This window comes from Ranitomeya variabilis, chromosome 4 (genome assembly GCF_051348905.1).
Source record: "Ranitomeya variabilis isolate aRanVar5 chromosome 4, aRanVar5.hap1, whole genome shotgun sequence".
Lineage (NCBI taxonomy): Eukaryota > Metazoa > Chordata > Amphibia > Anura > Dendrobatidae > Ranitomeya > Ranitomeya variabilis.
The window spans coordinates 663,238,795-663,259,817 of record NC_135235.1 but is presented as its reverse complement, the minus strand read 5'-3'; the positions used below and the strand labels follow the sequence as shown (position 1 = coordinate 663,259,817).

General features: G+C 44.0%; 1 protein-coding gene across 2 annotated transcripts in view; it reads left to right on the top strand.

Moving 5' to 3' along the window:
- Nucleotides 1-21,023, top strand: part of LOC143766212 (uncharacterized) — a 687,372-nt gene that overhangs the window by 424,036 nt on the left and 242,313 nt on the right. The window lies entirely within an intron of this gene.

Here is a 21,023-nt window from a genome sequence, read left to right as displayed (position 1 = left end):
TATATATATATATATATATATATATATATATATATATATATATATACACATATATATATATATATATATATATATATATATATATATATATATAGTGTGTGTGTGTATGTATGTATGTGTGTGTGTGTGTGTGTATATATATATATATATATATATATATATATATATATATATATATATACATATACATTCATAAACATACACTCTGTGGAGAAATATTGCAACAATCCCTTCCACCATCTAAAATGTCCTCTTTCTTCTTTTTATCTCCCAATCTCTGTGATGTGCCATTTATTCGTTATTTTCAGCTCATAATCTCCATGTCTGAACGAAGTTTATAACTTCTCACACTACAGTAATAAACATGTTCATATTACACATTACTAGTTACATCTGCGATCCATTCCTTCTTTGTAGGAACATCTGATGTGATACATTTATTAAATCCTATTCTGTGTTAAGTATAGTAGTTTATTAACCATCATTGGGAACTGATTCCCTTCAAGACAAGACATGGAACCTGACGAGTCACCCATTTCATCCAAACCTGCTGATTCATAAGTTTCAAAGCTCTCAGTTGAGAAGTCATGATAAAGATAAGGAAATTTGAAGTAGACTTTTGGAGATGAAGCCTCTTCAGTCTCTGCTCTTTACACAAGGTCTTTGAACTCATTTTTTTATGATATTAAATGCTTTTTCTTTTGTATTAAAATTGTAGTATTTGAGATGTAGGATATTACTTTGTAAAGATAAATTACAATAAAATATCTACAATCCCGTTTTTCCTTCTCGCACTCTCCTGTGCAGAAATATTAGGGCTCTTGCAACATTACATATGTTATACAGAACAGATATAGCACTTTCTACATAGTTCTTTATACAAGGACATGTAGATCATGCAAGATCCTCATGTTCAGGCAGTTTCTATTCTCAAACGCTCTTTATATGTACAAGATCAGTGAGTCTCATTATACCGAGCAGAGAAGCTCCAGGGACAAAGACCCGCCTGATACTAACAAGCTGGGGGCCAGGGCCGGAGTATCCAGCCACGAAGCCCGGATTCTCTCATTTTTAGCTCTGGCATTTCTTGTAGAATAAATCACTTTCTCATACAGTCTTAGGCTGCCATCACACTAGCAGTATTTGGTCAGTATTTTACATCAGTATTTGTAAGCCAAAACCAGGAGTGGAACAATTAGAGGAAAAGTATAATAGAAACATATGCACCACTTCTGGATTTATCACCCACTCCTAGTTCTGGCTTACAAATACTGAGGTAAAATACTGACCAAATACAGCTAGTGTGACGGCAGCCTTATAGTAATGACTTTGCGATTATGTTTTGTAGGGGGGCTCATCTGACGCCATCTTATGTTATCAATTTATGTGTAAGGAACAATAAACGTCCTAGTTTTACTGTGTGTGTCTAGTGTAAGTTCTTCTAATAAAATACTCATAATACTTAGATTTACATAGCTGCATTCTATAAAGATGAGAAATCTTATCTGTTCTCATGAATTAGATATAGCACTTAGCGTCATGTCTGACTGCAGTACAAGTTTTTAAATCCTGTTTTGTGCAGTAAAGTTGTGTCGTACTTGATGTGAAGTAGAAATAATGTGGAGAGAGTGGCGCAAATCAGGTGTTATCTGACAAAAAATTAGAATAATTCTTAGATTATGCTCAACTGATCCATAGATTTATGTGTTTTGAAAAGTTGTTCAGCTTCTGTGGATCTATGGGTAGTTAAACCTATGAAACAAAGATATGGAGAATTTGTGGATTCCCTCAGCGCTGCCGTTTATTGGAGACGTAAGTTACCAAGAAATATTAACCCCTTTCCCACCTTGGATGTATTCATACGTCCCTGTCACCTTGGTCTTATTGACCTTGGAGGCATGGATACATCCCGGCGATTTTGCACACACACTAGCTGTGTGCTTGAGATTGCCGCCGGATCTCGGCTGATTCTGACAGCTGACACCCTGACCGTTCCCGGCACTTTAACCCCCTACTCCTGGAGCAGCACGTCCACGCTGAACTTTCCTCCCACCTCTCATCTAACTTGCTCTTTGGCAATCTACAATCTAGTTTCTGTCCCCATCATTCCACTGAGACTGCCCTGACCAAAATTACTAACGACCTACTTACTGCCAAAGCTAACGGACAGTACGCTATACTCCTCCTTCTAGACCTGTCCTCTGCTTTCGACACAGTTGACCACTGCCTCCTACTACAGATCCTGTCTTCCTTTAGCATCAAAGACCTCGCCCTATCCTGGATCTCCTCATACCTTTCCAACCGCACATTCAGCGTCTCCCACTCCCACACTACCTCCTCATCCCAACCTCTCTCTGTTGGAATCCCCCAAGGCTCTGTTCTAGGACCCCTACTCTTCTCAATCTATACACTTGGCCTGGGACAACTCATAAGTTCCCATGGATTCCAGTACCACCTGTATGCTGATGACGCTCAGATCTACCTCTCTGTTCCAGACATCACCTCTGCTTTCCAGAATCCTGGAGTATCTATCAGCCATATCCTCCTTCTCCTTTCGCTTCCTCAAACTCATTTTTGACAAATCTGAACTCATCATCTTTCCTCCATCTCACAGATCTTCCTTTTTTTTTTTAACTCAAATAGATTTTTATTAACATAAAATCACAATAAACATTTTACAACAATACAGGGATTTTGAAAAGATTCCCCCCCCCCTGCAATATATCCCAACATTACCAACCCCCCTTCTCCCCATTTAGACAGCTCATGCTCTTCCCTTAGCATATCGTATGCCGGCATATACTTTAGTATTATATGATGACTCCTACTGTCCCCTTATAAACAAACATCCTGAAAGAAAAAAACTTCCCAGAACGTTCTTCCCTCATCCCTCCCCTACCCCAAATCCAGCCAAGGCGTCCACAGTTTATCATATAACTCCACTTTCCCTCTTTTCTGGTAAACTCCTTTTTCTAGGGTAATAACATGTTTCACATATTGAAGGTATTCTCCTCTTGAAGGTGGATCTTCTTTTATCCAGTTTCTTGCAATGACCTTCAGAGCCATGTATAATAGTCTAGCAATTGCTACCTTCAAATTGTTATCTGCTCTTATCTCCTCTACATATCCCAACAAACACACCACCGGTTCCCTTGAGACCACACATCTATAAGCCCCCTCTATTCGACTGATAATCACCAACCAGAAAGCAGCCAACCTCGGACACGCCCAGCGCATGTGAAACATTCCAGCATTGTCATTCCTACACCTAGGGCACTCCGAGTCAGACCGCAATCCGGCCTTATACAAAACATCTGGAGACCTATACACTATGTAGGATATAAAGCTGAGACAGTCTGTACGGTTCATTCAGTGACAGTTTTGGTATCCATTCTACCACAGACATCCATGTTTCATCCTCTAAATGGCCCAATTTTCTTTCCCATTTAGTTCTAGCGCCAATCGGGAAACCCAGTAAATGAGTATGTAGTAGGTCTCTGTACAATGTGGAAATAACCCCTCTCGTTGCCCCCTCTCCACACACATACTTCACTAAATCGCCTTGAATTTTAAAACAATCCCCCCTGTTCTGGGCATTAAACTCATGTCTCACCTGAGCATATTGATATTTCCAGAAGCCCTAATACCAAACTCCGATTGTAGCTGGGAAAAGGATTTCATCTCTCGCCGCTCTAGAACCTGATAGACATATCGTATCCTCCTGGCCTGCCATTCTGGTAAACATCCCATTGCCATAAACTTTGGTAAATTATTATTAAACCACATCGGGGAGAACCTGGTAAGACAGGTGACTCCACGAATTTGTCTCTTCCCCATAATTTATTGATTTTCCCAAGTGCCCCCAGAGACCCATCTTCCAAGCACAGTACCGCAGGACATCTCTCCTCTCTATCAGCTGTTGTACCACGCTGGAAGACGCCTCACGCTCACAGCCCTTTAAGTGCTGGCACTGAGCCGCCAGGAAGTATATTTCAGGGTTGGGCAAAGCCAAACCTCCTTCATCCTTAGGTCTGTGAAGTGTCTCTAATAGTGTTGAGCATTCCGATACCGCAAGTATCGGGTATCGGCCGATATTTGCGGTATCGGAATTCCGATACCGAGTTCCGATATTTTTGCGATATCGGGAATCGGGATCGGAATGCATATTCATGTGTAAAATAAAGAATAAAAAAAAAAAATAGGGATATACTCACCCTCTGATGCGCCCTGGTAGTAACCGCTGCAACCGGCAGCCTCCGTTCTTAAGAATGAGCGAGTGAAGGACCTGCGATGACGTCGCGGTATTGTGATTGGTCGCGTGAGCGGTCACATGAGCGGTCACACGACCAATCACAAGCCGCCACGTCATCGAAGGTCCTTCACTCGCTCATTCTTAGGAACGGAGGCTGCCGGTTGCAGCGGTTACTACCAGGGCGCGTCAGAGGGTGAGTATATCCCTATTTTTTATTTTTATTCTTTATTTTACACATGAACATGGATCCCAGGGCCTGAAGGAGAGTTTCCTCTCCTTCAGACCCTGGGAACCATCCAGGATCACTTCCGATATTTGTGTCCCATTGACTTGTATTGGTATCGGTATCGGCGATATCCGATATTTTTCGGATATCGGCCGATACAATCCGATACCGATACTTTCAAATATCGGAAGGTATCGCTCAACACTAGTCTCCAACCTAATACGGGAATGCTTCCCTCACACCATATTCCTAAATAAGGAGTTAATCAGCTTAAATTTCCCACGTGGTATCCAAATAGGTGAGTTATGGAGAATATACATTATCTTAGGCATGAGAATCATTTTAATAAGATTGACTCGGCCCACCACTGACAAGTGCAATTTAGACCAGGCCCCTACTTTTGCCTTAAGAACCCGCAACACGGGAGTCAAATTCTTATCACAGATCTTCCTTACCTGATCTATTTATCACAATAAATTACATCATGCTTTCCCCCCGTACCATACGTTCGCTGCCTCGGAGTAACCCTTGACTCTGCCCTGTCCTTCAAATCGCACATCCAAGCTCTTTCCATCTCCTGTCGCCTCCAGCTCAAAAATATTTCCAGAATCTGTCCTTTCCACCCCTCAATCTACTAAAATGTGCATGCCCTCATTATCTCCCGCCTCAACTACTGCAACATCCTTTTCTGTGGCCTCCCTGCTAAGACTCTCGCACCTCTCCAGGCCATCCTTAACTCTGCTGCCCGACTAATTCATCTCGCTACTCCTCCGCTTTTTTCCTCTGCAAATCTGTTCACTCTCCCCCATTCCCTCAGCGTATCCAGTTCAAATGACTAATACTGACCTACAAATCCATCCATAACCTGTCTCCTCCATATATCTCTGAACTAATCTCCCGATATCTTCCCCACCTAATCTCCGGTCCTCCCAAGACCTCCTCTCCTCCACACTTATTCGCTCCTCACCTAATCGCCTCCAAGATTTCTCCCGAATATCCCCCATCCTCTGGAATTCTGTGCCCCAACACGTCCGACTATCAAACACATTTGGATCCTTCAGACGGAACCTGAAAACCCACCTTTTCAAGAAAGCTTACAGCCTGCAATGACCCTGCTGCCTCCTCACCACTACCGGACCTACCGCCTCACCAATAAAAGTACACTAGAAACCTATGAAACAGTCCCACTAGTTAACCCCTTTAGTGAACACCATCAAAAATAAAAAGGCAAAAAAACATGTCTTATAATCATGCCGCCAAAAAAAGTGGAATAAAAAGCAGACACCCTGGGAATAAAGCCACCGTGGATCTACTTACTTGGCGTTTTTTGTGGCCAGGTACTCATAAGGATGTTCGGGAGTATGTGGCTGTCTGCAATATCTGTGTGCTATCTAAGACCTCTCATACTCGTCTGTCAGGGGGCTCTCCAACCATTGGAGATTCCCAACAGACCTTGGACTCATTTGTCGATTTTATTACAGATCTACCCGTGTCTGTAGGGAACACTGTAATCCTGGTGGTGGTGGACAGATTCAGTAAAATATTTCATTTTATTGCTTTGCCTAATGCCAAATCTTTGGCACAAATTTTCATCAAGGAAATAATTAGACTGCATGGGTTTCCTACCGACATTGTTTCTGATCGAGGGGTGCAGTTTATCTCCAAATTTTGGAGGGTGTTTTTCACTCGTCTAGAGCAGGGGTTTCAAACTGCATTCCTCGAGGGCCTCAAACCATGCGTGTTTTCAAGATTTCCTTCTCATTGCACAAGGTGCTGGAATCATTCTGTGCAGGTGATTAAATGATCACCTGTGCAATACAAGGAAATCCTGAAAACATGACCTGTTTGCAGCCCTTGAGGAATGCAGTTTGACACCCCTGGTCTAGAGATCCATTTGTCCTTTTCACCCACAGTCTAATGTGCAGTCTGAATGGGTGTTAGGCACCAGGATTCTCCCACTGCATAGGGTAGATCCCAAGCCTTGTCTGCCTCTGTGGTCTCCCATTCTGCTTCGGCCGCAGTGGGAGCTGTTGAGCAAAGATGTTGGTCTCAGCGTCTTGCCCAGACTCGTGCTATTTGCTTGGTTACTGCTGGGTCTCCAGCCAAAGCTATAGTAACTAGCAATAGGCAGCGGCGTAACACAAACGGAAAATCAGTACAAGATACTGATGCATTGGTATCATACGCCTGTCAGGACTCTGAACATTTTTATTACCTTTTGTGCATTACTGCCCTTTTCCAAGATGGCGTCTTTGGTCTCATGTGCACTGTGTCTTCCTGCTATAAAACTCCACCCCAGCCTTCAGTCTGTGCTAGAGTATTCTGCCTTGCATCCAGCTCCTGACTCTGATGACTCCCTGGCTATATACCAGCTCCTGTGAACCTGTGTGGTTATCCTGCTACTCTGCTCTGATTTCCTGCTGCATACACCAGTTTCCAGTAATCCTCCTTCATCTGCTCCTCGTGTTTACTCCTATCTGCATTTGCTGGACATGTCTGCTTAAACCTGATATTATCTCCCAGGCCTTCCTGGTTGAGATAAGACATTGCTTTAACTGCCTTATAAGCATATCTATCTATGTTTGGATTAAAACAAGGACTTATTCGTGTCAAGTATCCTCAAGAATAACTGTGCTTCATAGACTTTCTGCATGATTGCATTATCCTCTGAAGTTCCCTATAGACTGTTTAAGCTGTGTTTAATATTTACACCAAGTATTGTGGACTTGAGTTTCTCTCTGCACCTGTTTTGAATCACCGTGTGATAATATAGACTTTACCACTTATAAAACTGTGTCCTGTAGTTGTCTTAGGCTACGTTCACATTTGCGGTGTGCGCCGCAGCGTCGCCGCATGCGTCATGCGCCCCTATATTTAACATGGGGGCGCATGGACATGCGTCGCACTTGCGTTTTGCGCCGCATGCGTCCCTGCGGCGCCCGCGTCCGGGCGCAGAGGACGCAGCAAGTTGCATTTTTGCTGCATCAAAATCAATGAAAAAAAGGACGCATGCGGCGCAAAACGCAGCGTTGTGCATGCGTTTTGCTGCGTTTTTGTTTGCGTTGTGCGTTGCGGCGCCGACGCTGCGGCGCACAACGCAAATGTGAACGTAGCCATATTCCACGCAAAGAGTCTCCTGAGTTATCCCATATAATTATTACAGGATACTCTAGCCATAAAAAAGGAGACTGCTGGAACAATGACTGCAGAGAGCAGATTAGAGCAGGTGTTTTCCATAATTAAATCACTGCAGAAAGATGTGGAAGGTCTGCAAAAGAAGTTTGGAAGCATTGACCACAATCAACAAGTGTTTGGACAAACTTTGCAGGACTTAAGCACCCGCATGGCAGCCCAGGAAAACAAACTTGCTGGCATAGAGTCCCAGTATGGGCAGGCTTTTCAGGACATAAGCACTCAAATAGCTGTACAAGCGACTTTACCCTCTGGGCAACCGCCACCAGCTAGCCCACCTAAGTTGCCCCCATTCAGATTCAATGGTGATCGCGACAAATTTTGTGGCTTTGTGAATCAATGTATGCTATATTTTGATGTACATGCTGACCATTTTCCTACTGATAGATCCAAAGTATTGTGTGTAATAATGCTGCTGACCTCACGAGCGCTCGCCTGGGCGAATCCGATGAATGAGTCTCGTGACCCACGGTTAAATAACTTGGATGAGTTCTTGGCCGCTATGGCATTAATGTTTGATGATCCTAATCGCCGTGCAACCGCTGAATCTGCTTTATTGTCTTTACGCCAGGCTAAACGTTCTATTATTGAGTATGCCACTGAATTCAGGAGATTAGCGGTAGATACCAATTGGGACAGTTATGCACAATTGCCTATTTTTAAAAGGGGTCTGTCTAGTATTGTAAAAGATGAACTAGCCCGCTCTGAGTCACCACAAGAGCTAGAGACATTTATACAGCATTGTGTGCGCATAGACATTCGCCTTACTGAGCGTAGGCAGGAGAAGTTTGCTGCATATAACCGTATTTCTAACTTTTACCTTCCAAAGAGCCTGCAGGTAAAACCTCTCGGGAGGAGGAGGAGGTGCCCATGCAAATTGATTCCGTTCAGAGGCGCGAGATTAATGAGCGCCGGGAGAACCGACTTCGTGAAAGTCTATGTTTCTACTGCGGTCAGTCTGACCACTTTTTAATCAACTGTCCCAAGTGTCCCAAGCGGCCTAACAAGGTGCTAGCCGCGGTAGGAGAATATGACAACTGTGATGATGAATCTGACATCTCTGAATGTAGCCTGCCTTTAAACGCTATATTCCATTCACTTTCTACGACTTCACCCCCCAAGGAGCTGAAGGAAAATAACTCTCACTGTTCTCTCCCTATTAAGATGCTGTGTTCAGGACAGTGGATTTCCAGTGCAGCTATGATTGACTCTGGTGCAGGTGGCAATTTCATGGATATTGCATTTGCCAAGGAACATGGTATTGAAATTCAGCAAAGGGCCTCTCCAATTACCATGGAAACAGTGGATAGGTCACCTTTAATCTCCGGGCCTGTGGATCAGGAGACCATACCACTTGAAATTTTGTTGGAGCCTAATCATCAGGAGCAACTTTCTTTCTTGCTAATTTCTTCTCATTTTCCTGTGATTTTAGGCATTCCTTGGTTGCGTTCTCAGAACCCAATTATCAACTGGGAGACCAAGGAGATTATCTCTCCAACAAGGAGCAACTCAGCGTTAACAGAAGCTGTCCCTGAGTCCACGGCTACGGAACCACATGTACAAGTATTTTCTTTACCTCCAGCATATAAAGAGTTCTCTGACATCTGTGACAAGAAGAATGCAGATCAGCTTCCTCCACACAGGCATTATGACTGTCCCATTGAGCTGCTTTCTGGGGCAGCTATTCCTTTTGGTAACGCATACCCTTTGGCGGCACCTGAGCTTCAAGCCTTAAAGGAGTATATTGATGAAAATCTGGCCAAAGGCTTCATACGTCCTTCTTCCTCACCAGCAGGGGCACCTATATTTTTTTGTAAAAAAGAAGGATGGGACCCTGAGACCCTGTGTTGACTATCGGGAACTTAATAAGGTAACCATACGAAACCGTTACCCTTTGCCTCTGATTCCCGAATTACTGGAAAGAGTCCGCCATGCTAAAGTGTTCTCTAAACTGGATCTTCATGGGGCTTATAATTTGGTGCGTATTCGTCCAGGGGATGAGTGGAAGACAGCATTCAGATGCCGGTATGGACACTTTGAATATCTTGTGATGCCCTTCGGTTTTTGTAACGCCCCTGCAATGTTTCAACACCTTGCTAATGACATTTTCAGAGATTTGTTGGACCAGTTTGTGGTGATCTATTTGGACGATATACTAATCTTTTCTGACTATACAGGAAAATGAAGAACATGTCAAAACTGTTTTAAGACGTCTGAAAGAGAACCATCTGTATATTAAGCCGGAGAAATGCGAATTCCATCGTTCTGAGATACAGTTCTTAGGATATATCATCTCTCCCCAGGGGCTGAACATGGAATCTGGTAAGATTCAGGCTATCCTTGAATGGCCGGTACCCAAGAACGTTAAGGAGGTCCAACGTTTCATTGGTTTTGCAAATTTCTACAGACGCTTCAGTCGAAATTTTTCTGATATTGTCTGTCCCATTACTTCCTTGACAAAGAAGGAAAAGCCCTTTAAGTGGTCATCACAGGCTCAAGAAGCTTTTGATCGGTTTAAGATCTGTTTGACCTCAGCACCGCTGTTGATACACCCAGATCCAACACTTTCTTTCATTGTGGAGGTGGATGCTTCTGATAATGCTTTGGGGGCTGTTCTTTCCCAAAGAACTGGAGAGAAGGGTCTGCTACATCCTTGTGCTTTCTTTTCCCGTAGACTAACCTCAGCAGAGAAGAATTACGACGTGGGAGACAAGGAATTGCTGGCTATTATTGCGGCTTTCAAAGAAAGGAGGCATCATCTGCAAGGAGCTGCACAACAGATCATAGTGCTAACTGACCATCGCAATTTGGAGTTCCTTAGATCCGCTAGATGTCTTTCTCCTCGTCAGGCTCATTGGAACTTATTTTTAAATCAATTTAACTTTGTTATCTCGTACCATCCAGGTTCTCGTAATGGGAAGGCTGATGCTTTATCCCGAATCCATGCTGCGGATTCCGTACCTGGAGCCCCGTCCAAGACCATTCTATCTGATGCCAATTTCATCGTAGTTATCCACGATCAGGACTTGTGGAAGGAGTGCAGGGAGGCTTATGACGGTGATGTATTTCTGGCCAACCCACCTGTGGATATTAATCTTGTGTTTAAGGGTGGCATGTGGTTCAGAGATCGACGTATCTACGTCCCTGAGGTCATCCGTCTGCAGATCCTCAAGTTGGTACATGACTCCAAGTTGGCTGGTCACAGGGGGGTACAGAAGACACAAGAGTTCCTGAGCCGATTCTTCTGGTGGACAACTGTTATGAACTGGTGGCCTAGGAGCAGCATGGACGAGCTCTGGATTAGGTGGCCTCTATACTGATCGCAGACCCTGAACTTAACACATCAACTAGAAGTAGCCGTGGGATGTTCCTGTCACTCCCTAGACACCTCGTCACGACCGGAGGACTAATTACACCTAAAGAAAGAAAGGAATACTATCTTGCCTCAGAGAAAATTCCCAAAGGAAAGGCAGCCCCCCACAAATATTAACTGTGAGAGGAGAGGGAAATTACAAACGCAGACTGAAAACAGAATTTAGCAAAGGAGGCCACGCTACCTAGAAAGAAAAGACAGGAAAGAGTACTGTGCGGTCAGTATAAAAAATACTACAAAATCCACCACAGAGAATACAAAAATCTCCACACCTAACTAAAGGCATGGAGGGTAACTCTGTGACTCCAGAGCTTCCAACTAGGCTGAGTAAATCTTAACACAGACAAAGCTGGACAAGAAAAAACATAGCAATTCACAGAACTATTAAGTCCACCGCATGTGGACTGCAAAAACAGAGCCAGGACTTATCTTTGATGATTTGGACAATCCAGAAGGAGAAACCAAGCAGAGATGTGGATCCCTAGAAAACAATGGACAACTGGCACTCAATAAAGGAAGGAGCCAGACTAAATAGCCCTGTCCAAAGTGGAAGCAGCTGATGACTGTTGTGAAGGACAAACAGCAGCACTACCACTTATAACCACCGGAGGGAGCCTAAGAGCAGAACCCACAACAGAATTCACAACAGACAACTTGTCTGAAGGATACCAAGGACTATGTTCTCTCTTGCGAGGTATGTGCCCGTTACAAGACTCCTCATGTGGCACCTACGGGTCTTCTACAACCATTACCTGGTCCGTACTGCCCTTGGGGGTCTATATCAATGGACTTCATTGTGGAGCTGCCTACATCGGGGGGCATGAATACAATCATGGTGGTAGTTGATCGCCTGACTAAAGCTGCTCATTTTGTTCCGTGCACCGGCCTCCCCTCAGCTAAAGATACAGTGAACTTGGTTATACAGAATCTCTTTCGTTTGCATGGGGAGATCATCTCTGACCGTGGAGTACAGTTCACTTCAAGATTCTGGAAGGGGTTTTGCTCTGCACTCAATATTAATATCTGTCTCTCTTCCGCTTACCATCCTCAGACAAATGGTCAGACTGAGCGGACCAACCAGACGCTGGAACAATATCTAAGATGCTATGTCAGCCATCTCCAGGATGATTGGTTGGAGTTTCTGCCGTTAGCCGAATTTTCATATAACAATTCTCAGAGTGCCTCCACTAAATTTACACCTTTCTTTGCCAATCTGGGTTATCATCCATGTATCTTACCTAGGTCTCCAATTAATTCTCCGGTTCTGGCAGTGGAGGAAAGGCTGACTGCGATGAGGCAAAACCTGAAGGTTCTGAAGGAATCCCTGACCACAGCTCAAGAACGTTATAAGAGATCAGCTGATAAATTCCGTAAACCTGCACCCATGTTCAAGGTAGGAGATTCCGTGTGGTTAGCAACTAAGAATCTGAAGTTAAACATTCCTTCACAGAAACTTGGACAGAAATTCATTGGCCCTTTCAAGATCAACGGTATTGTGAGCTCTGTGGCCTGCCGGCTGAAGCTGCCTAGGACTATGAAGGTACACCCAGTTTTTCATGTATCTTTACTAAAGCCTGTATCTCCTAATACCTTCCAGGGACGTGTTGTGCCACCTCCGCAACCTGTGGTGATTGATGGGCAAGAACAATTTGTGGTGGAGGAAATTATTGATTCCAGGATTCGCAGGAATCGGCTCCAATATCTGATAAGATGGCAGGGATATCCCCCTGAGGAAGACTCTTGGGAACCTGTGGAGAACATCAATGCCCAACAGAAGATTTCTCGTTTTCATCAGAGATTCCCTGAGAAACCAGGTCCAGGATCGTCCTGAGGCCGCTTCTAAGGAGGGAGTAATGTCAGGACTCTGAACATTTTTATTACCTTTTGTGCATTACTGCCCTTTTCCAAGATGGCGTCTTTGGTCTCATGTGCACTGTGTCTTCCTGCTATAAAACTCCACCCCAGCCTTCCGTCTGTGCTAGAGTATTCTGCCTTGCATCCAGCTCCTGACCTCTGATTACTCCCTGGCTATATACCTGCTCCTGTGAACCTGTGTGGTTATCCTGCTACTCTGCTCTGAGTTCCTGCTGCATACACCAGTTTCCAGTAATCCTCCTTCATCTGCTGCTCGTATTTACTCCCATCTGCATTTGCTGGACATATAAGCTGTTGCTGCTCTGCTTAAACCTGATATTATCACCCAGGCCTTCCTGGTTGAGATAAGACATTGCTTGAACTGCCTTATAAGCATATGTATCTATGTTTGGATTAAAACAAGGACTTATTCGTGTCAAGTATCCTCAAGAATAACTGTGCTTCATAGACTTTCTGAGTGATTGCATTTTCCTCTGAAGTTCCCTATAGACTGTTTAAGCTGCGTTTAATATTTACACCAAGTGTTGTGGACTTGAGTTTCTCTCTGCACCTGTTTTGAATCACCGTGTGATAATATAGACTTTACCACTTATAAAACTGTGTCCTGTACTTGTCTTGTTCCACGCAAAGAGTCTCCTGAGTTGTCCCCTATAATTATTACAATGCCAGAGCTTTTACATAATATTTACCCTGCCACGTCGGATAAATGCTGGAGATACCTGGGGGCTGTTGGCTCATTGCCACATATATTCTGTGATTGCCAGACTATATCCCCATTCTGGAAGAGAGTACAGGGGTTGATTTCTAAGGTGTTGGATGTAGAGATTCCTCTGGATCCTGTGACTTATTTGCTTAATGCTCCCCCCTTGCCCTTCACAAAGGGCCCTGCCAGGCTACTTCTTCATATCCTAACATGGGCAAAGTGTCTATTAGCGTCGTACTGGAAGAAAAGATCAGCTCCCTCCATGAAAAAACTCAGGATGAAGATTAAAGAAATTAGGCATATGGAGAATCTTACCACCTGTATTAATAATCACCTTGATTTGTTCAATCGCATCTGGGCTCCATGGGATGACTATGTAACTAAGCTAACCAAATGATGTTAAGTGCCTTCTTTCTTTCTTTCTTTCTGTGTTTTTTCCCCCTCCCTGACTTTGCCCTATCCCTTCCTGTACCTCACCTACTCTTAGATGATGCATTAGATGTTTGCCCTAATTTTAGTAGGAGCAGCAGTTTAAAAAAAATAGGCAGCGGCGAACAGGCGTTCCAGAGGCTGAGTCCAGAAAGCACCCTACTGAGCATGTTTATGAGGTGGTGACCTCTCATTGGTGGTTGGGCGTCAGCTGTTCAGGTGACGTGACAGTTCCAGATTGGTCCATGAGCAAGGTCCTGTCTGACTGGACTTGAACAGGAATGTATAAAAGGTTTCCTGGAGCGCGTGTCAGCTTGTTAAGCTCATTTTATGTTGGTGGATACGTTACCACTCTATTCTAGTACGGCAATTGTGTGTCTAGGCAGGCAGTGTAGGATGAGAACTCCCGCTTGGGCTTAGCATCTGTCTCTGGTCATGTGCGCAACTGGCACAGCCGAGTTTCAGAGCAGGCACAACCACCAGCATAGACTTCCCTGGGGAGTTAAGCTATAGGGTCTCCAACTAGCATCATTACTGCTTTACTCCTGTGACGTCTAACAGGGTAAAGCTCTGAGTGCTTTCTTTCTTAGTACCACTCTGTGGTGTAACAGAGCTAGGTACTTAGCACTCTGTTCACACTGAGTGACCTTTAACTCGATGTGTTTATAGTGCTAGCTTGCTACTTCGCTCCGCCATTGTTCACTAGCTGCGGTTTTCCATCACTGCATGGTGGACCCCGGGTTGCAATCGCACTTATAATTTATATTTAGTGCAATCCGCGAACCCTAACAATGGGTCAACCAGAATTTAGAGATGTATCTCTGATGTTTTGTGTCTAAGAATCAGGATAGCTGGGTTACCTACTTACTGTTGGCTGAATTCGAGGTAAATAATCATTGTCAGGAATCAATCGGTAAGTCCCCTTTTTGGGGGGCATATGGGTTCAATCCTCAGTTTAGTTCTTAGGAAGAACCGTTTTTATCTTACATTTCTACCATATTGCAGGGAGAGACTAATAATTTGTGAAAGATGGGTTCCAAATATATGAGTATGGCTGATTGGAGACGTTTGGTGGGTCCGGACTTGTGTGTTGGTGACTTGGTGTGGCTGTCCTAGAGAAACATTAAGCTGAAGGTTCCATCTTGGAAACTGGGTCCCAGGTTTATCGGTCCTTATAAGATCTTAGCCATCGTCAATGCGGTAGCATTCCGCCTTGCTCTACCACCTACCTTTAGGATCCATAGCATTTTTTATCATTCCCTTCTTAAGAGATATGTGGCATCTGCAGTACCTTCACCTCTACCACCTTCTCCTGTCATTATCGATGGTAATCTGGAGTTCCAGTTAACAAAGGTATTAGACTCTTGTCTTGTTAGTTGGTCTCTTCAATATATGGTACATTGGAAGGGGTATGGTCTTGAGGAGAGGATGTGGTTACCAGCTTCTAACGTTCATGCGAACAGACTGGTTCGGGTCTTTCATGTGGCACACCCTGATAAACCGGGCCCTGAGTTTCCGGAGGTCCCTCACAGAAGAAGGGGTACTGTCATGGGGTTACCACAACAGAGCGGAGCCAGAAAACCGCAGTGTCTGATTGCTCCTCTGCCGCTGAGTGAAGCACTTCTCCGGTTTATTAAAAGTCTTTATTTCTTCCAAAAGAACAGGGGTTAATCAGCCATGTTGGAGATTCCTGTTTTCAGCTGTGCTCGGTTAGCCACTCCTTTTCCCTATAAAATCTGGGCTCTATTACCTAGTCCTTGTCAGAGTTAACACTTGCTGGATGACAAAAGGAGGGGAAGAGTTGGAAGCGACTGTTGTTTAGTTTGTATGCTTGACAATTCCTTATCCTTTCCTATTTTGGTTTCTTCCTCTTCCTACACACCCAGGTGTATTCCTCTGTTATATGTGAATGAATATTTTGTGTGTGTGGAGTTTTCAGTTTCCCCGTGTCTTTGTTGCCCTGTGTGTCACGTTGGTGTACTGTGGTGCACAGTAGCGCCCCCCGCTTCCCTGGGCGGGGAAGGGGACAGATGAAGGGCTAACTTAGGAGATAAGGCAAGGGCGGAGGCCACGGCTTCTTCGCCATCTGAAGTATCCCAGGGAACAGGGCAAACTAGGGCACCCCCTAGTGTTAAGGCCAGGAAAGGAGCTCCTGGTCCCAGGTAACTGACAGTTGTGTTGTGAACTCTGTTTTCAGGCTCCCTCTTGTGGTCACTGGTGGTATGGTTTGACTTTTGCTTTGGGCTCCCCCTGGTGGCTTTGTTTGTTATCCTGCTGGTCTCTGGCTATCAGCTGGTTCGTTATCCTCTGGGAGGTTCCTATATAGCTCTGTTTTGCTTTCACTTGTTGCCGGCTGTCGATGTAATCAGTGCTACTCAGATTCCTTCTGACTACCTTGCTCCCAGTCCATCCAGGACAAGCTAAGTTTTGTTTGCTCATTTTTTGATCAGCAGTGTTTATCATGTTTTCTTGTCCAGCTTGCTAAAATGTGATTCCCTCGCTTGCTGGATGCTCTAGTGGACTGAGTTTCTCCCCACACACCATTAGTTGGTGCGTGGGTTCTTGAAATCTCAGGATGGATATTTTGTAAGGGTTTTTTATTGATCGCATAGACCCCTGCTCTATTTTCTGCTTTCTAGTACTAGTGGGCCTCTTTTGCTGAATCTGATTTCATCCCTACGTATGTGCCTTCTTCTTACTTCACCGTTAATATTTGTTGGGGGCTTCTATATCTTTGGGGATTATTTCTCTGGAGGCAAGCGAGGACTTTCTTTCTCTTTAGGGGTAGCTAGTTCCTCAGGCTGGCTCGAGACGTCTAGGAATTTTTTAGGCACGTTCACCGGCTACCTCTATTTGTGTTGGATAGGTTCAGATTTGCGATCAGTCCAGTTACCATCTCCCTAGAGCTTGTCCTTAGTTTATTTATTTATTTATTTATTTACTTGCTGGTCTATTCGTGATCCTCAGCCACTAAGGATTATAACACAGTTGGTCGTGACAGTAGGGTTAGGGTTGGGGTTAGAGCTAGGGTTGGGGTAGGGCTAGAGTTGGGGCTAGGGATAGGGTTGAGGTTGTTGTTAGGCTTGTGTTGAGGTTACCGTTCTGGTGTTGGGGTTATGGTGGTGTTGGGGTTATGTTTGTGTTTAGGGTTAGGGTTGCGATTAGGGCTGTGTTAGGGTTGGACTTAGAATTGAGGGGTTTCCACAACTTAAGTACAGTTGTGCTCAAAAGTTTACATACCCCGGCAGAATTTTTGCTTTTTTGGCCTTTTTTTCAGAGAATATGAATGATAACACCAAAACTTTTTCTCCACTCATGGTTAGTGGTTGGGTGAAGCCATTTACCCAAAACATCCAAATGACCCTGATCAAAAGTTCACATACCCCATTTCTTAATACAGTGTATTGCCCCCCTCTTATATCAATGACAGCTTGCAGTCTTTTGTGGTAGTTGTGGATGAGGTTCTTTATTTTCTCAGATGGTAAAAGCTGCACACTCTTCTTGGCAAAAAGGCTCCTGTTCCTGCAAATTCCTGGGCTGTCTAGCATGAACTGTGCGCTTGAGATCTCACCAGAGTGGCTCAATGATATTGAGGTCAGGAGACTGAGATGGTGACTCCAGAACCTTCACTTTGTTCTGCTGTAGCAAAAGACAGGTCAACTTGGCCTCGTGTTTTGGATCGTTGTCATGTTGGAACATCCAAGTACGTCTCATGCGCAGCTTCCGGGCTGATGAGTTCAAAATTGCCTCCAGTATTTGCTGATAACGTGCTGCATTCATCTTTAACCAAATGTCCTGTGTCTTTGTAGGTCACACATCCCCAAAACATCAGCGACTCACCTAACAAAAGGGGGCACACAGTATTCCTACTGCTAATAGGAGCTGAGGGACGCAGTTACAAGACACTGTGGCCGTTGTGAGCCACTAGAAGATGATCGTGACCCCAGTGAAGCCTCGAGGCAAAAGTACAGGAGCTGCCTGCAGCCATATTCCTTCCTCCCCCTCCTTGGACCCGGGACAGGACTCACTATCTACAACAGAGACTGCGGGGGGGTGGCTTGACAAACAATTGACAATTCCGCAAAAAAATCCGCACAAAAAACGCATTAAAAACCCGATGCTGCCAATCCTAATTTTGGGAGATTTTAATAATGTTATAAACCCAGGGTTGGATAGAATGAGTCAGAGATCATGCTCTGGGGAGGGTGGGAAATATAATTCGGTCTCAAAATTTGGGGAACTTCTGTCGGAACTCTCACTTAATGATTTATGGAGGTTGAGACATCCTGATATTAAGCAGTTTTCTTGTTTCTCAAGTTCACATAACACAATGTCTCGTATAGATTTGGTTTTGGGTACGGACTCAATATTCCAACAATTGGAATCAATAGAATACCTTACTAGATTATTGTCAGATCACTCGCCATTATTGGTGAAATTATCAAAATTCTCCAATAGTATATCTTTCCCAAACTGTGGAGTTTTAATGCAGTTTGGTTGCAGATGATTGATGGTCATTTGATAGAACAGGCCATCAAGGATTATTTCTTGTATAACTCCGGAACAGTGTCATGGGATACTTTGTGGGATGCAATGAAGGCCTGTCTTATGGGGGCTTTTATTCAGGCAGTGAGCAGTGAAAAGTTAAAGAACAGACAGTTCAGGGAATTCCTCAAATTGAGGGTTCAGGACACGGAACAACTGTTTGTCTCAAGTGGAGAAAGAGCGCATCTTCTTGAGATGAAGGTTGCTCAAGATGCTTACCATTTACATCTATTATAATTAGCTAAAGTTAAGAGATCATTTCAAAAACTATTTTACTTTGACGAAGGCAAAAAAGCGGGACATGTCTAAGCATTAATAGCAAATGCACAGAGGGGGGCAACATATATTGCGGCACTGAGGGATGAGACTGGGAAGATGATGTATGAAACCATACAAATATTAAAACAATTTAAAACGTTCTATCAATCCCTGTATACATCCAGGGCAACTGGGACGCAATCCCAGACGCAGGAGTTTGTGCGTAGAATAGGTCACCCTAAGATCTCAGATGAGGTTAGGACGTTCTTGGACAAGCCAATCACGTTGGAGGGGGTAGTGGTAGACATGGCAAATAATAAATTCCCGGGCTCTGATGGGATCTCCATTGAATTGTATAAAAAAATATCGAGGTATACTGTTACTTAAACATTTAAATACGTTTCAGGAAACCATTAAATCACATTCATTACCTAAAGCCATGCAAAAAGCCATTATAGTAGTGATACCTAAACAAAATAACGATCCCAACCAGATTTGTATAGGCCCATTTCCCTTCTCAATACAGATGTAAAGATAATAGCTAAGGTTCTGGCCAATAGACTTACCAGGGTTATTTCTTCTATTGTTCATCAAGATCAGTCTGTGTTTATGGCAGAAAGGTCAACGGCAACTAAAATAAGATGTCTATTTTTGAATCTGCAGATGCCGGTTGACAACTCAGTGGATAGAGTAATTTGCTACTTAGACGTGGCCAAAGCTTTTGACAGCGTGGAGTGGGGATTCCTGTGGTCAGTTTTACAAGAATTTGGATTGGGGGTGGAATTTATAAATTCAATAAAAATCTTATATATCAATCCTAAAGCCAGGAAAAGGGTGAATGGTTCCTTATCAGAAGCATTGTTGGGGAGAGGTACTAGACACGGCTGTCCCTTGTCACCTTTGCGTTTCGCATTGGTGGTTGAGCCCCTGGCCATTCTGCTACGGAAACTTGTGAATTCTGCTTTTGGGTTCCCTCCGGTGGTAGTAGGTGGTAATGCAGTTGTCCCTGGGTTGCAGTCCTGGTCAGGTGTGTCTGCTGATTGCAGTTCTGACTGGGGTATTTAGGTGTGCAGGATTCATTAGTCCTTGCCAGTTGGCAATTGTTGTTGGGAGGTGTTGGACCTCTGCTTGGTTCCTCCTGCCTTTCTGCCAAATCAGCAAAGATAAGTTTCTGGGTTTTTGTTTCCTGTGGCATACATGCTGTGTGCTTCACAATTCAGTGCTATTCTTTGTGTTTTCTTGTCCAGCTTAGATTGTGTCAGTATTTTCTCAGTCTTGTTGGATTCTCTGGAGTGGCAGATATACATTCCATGTCTTTAGTTAGATTGTGGAACTTTTTGTATTATCTGTTGTGGATATTTTTTGGAAGGGTTTTAATACTGATCGCCTAGTAATCTGTCCTATCCTTTCCTATTTAGTTAGAGTGGCCTCTTTTGCTAAATCCTGTTTTCTACCTGCGTGTGTCTATTCTTCTCCTACTCACAGTCATTATTCGTGGGGGGCTGCCTATCCTTTGGGGGTCTGCTCTGAGGCAAGATAGCATTCCTATTTCCATCTATAGGGGTATTTAGTCCTCCGGCTGTGTCGCGGTGTCTAGGGTTTGTTAGGCACACCCCACGGCTACTTCTAGTTGCGGTGTTAGTTCAGGATTTGCGGTCAGTACAGGTTCCACCGACTCCAGAGAAAGTTTTCATGCGGCTCCAAGGTCACCAGATCATAACAGTACAACTGGCCCATAATGAGTTAAATGCATCTCAGAAGAAGGGAAGAAAGGTGTTGAGCCATTTTTTTTTCTGCAGTCTGTTTTGACTTTTCTTCCCTCTTTATTTATGGGTGGCTGAGGAGTCTTGTGCCAGCATGGATGTTCAGGAATTAGCTTCTCGTGTAGACCAGCTTGCTGCTAGGGTACAGGGTATTTCTGATTATATTGTTCAGACTCCTGCTTTAGAGCCGAAGATTTATACTCCTGATTTGTTTTTTGGTGATAGGTCCAAATTTTGGGGTTTTAAAAACAATTGTAAACTGTTTTTTGCTCTGAGACCGCGATCCTCCGGTGATTCCATTCAGCAGGTTAAAATTGTCATCTCCCTGCTGCGTGGCGATCCACAGGATTGGGCATTTTCCCTGGAATCTGGAAATCCGGCCTTGCTTAATGTAGATTCCTTTTTTC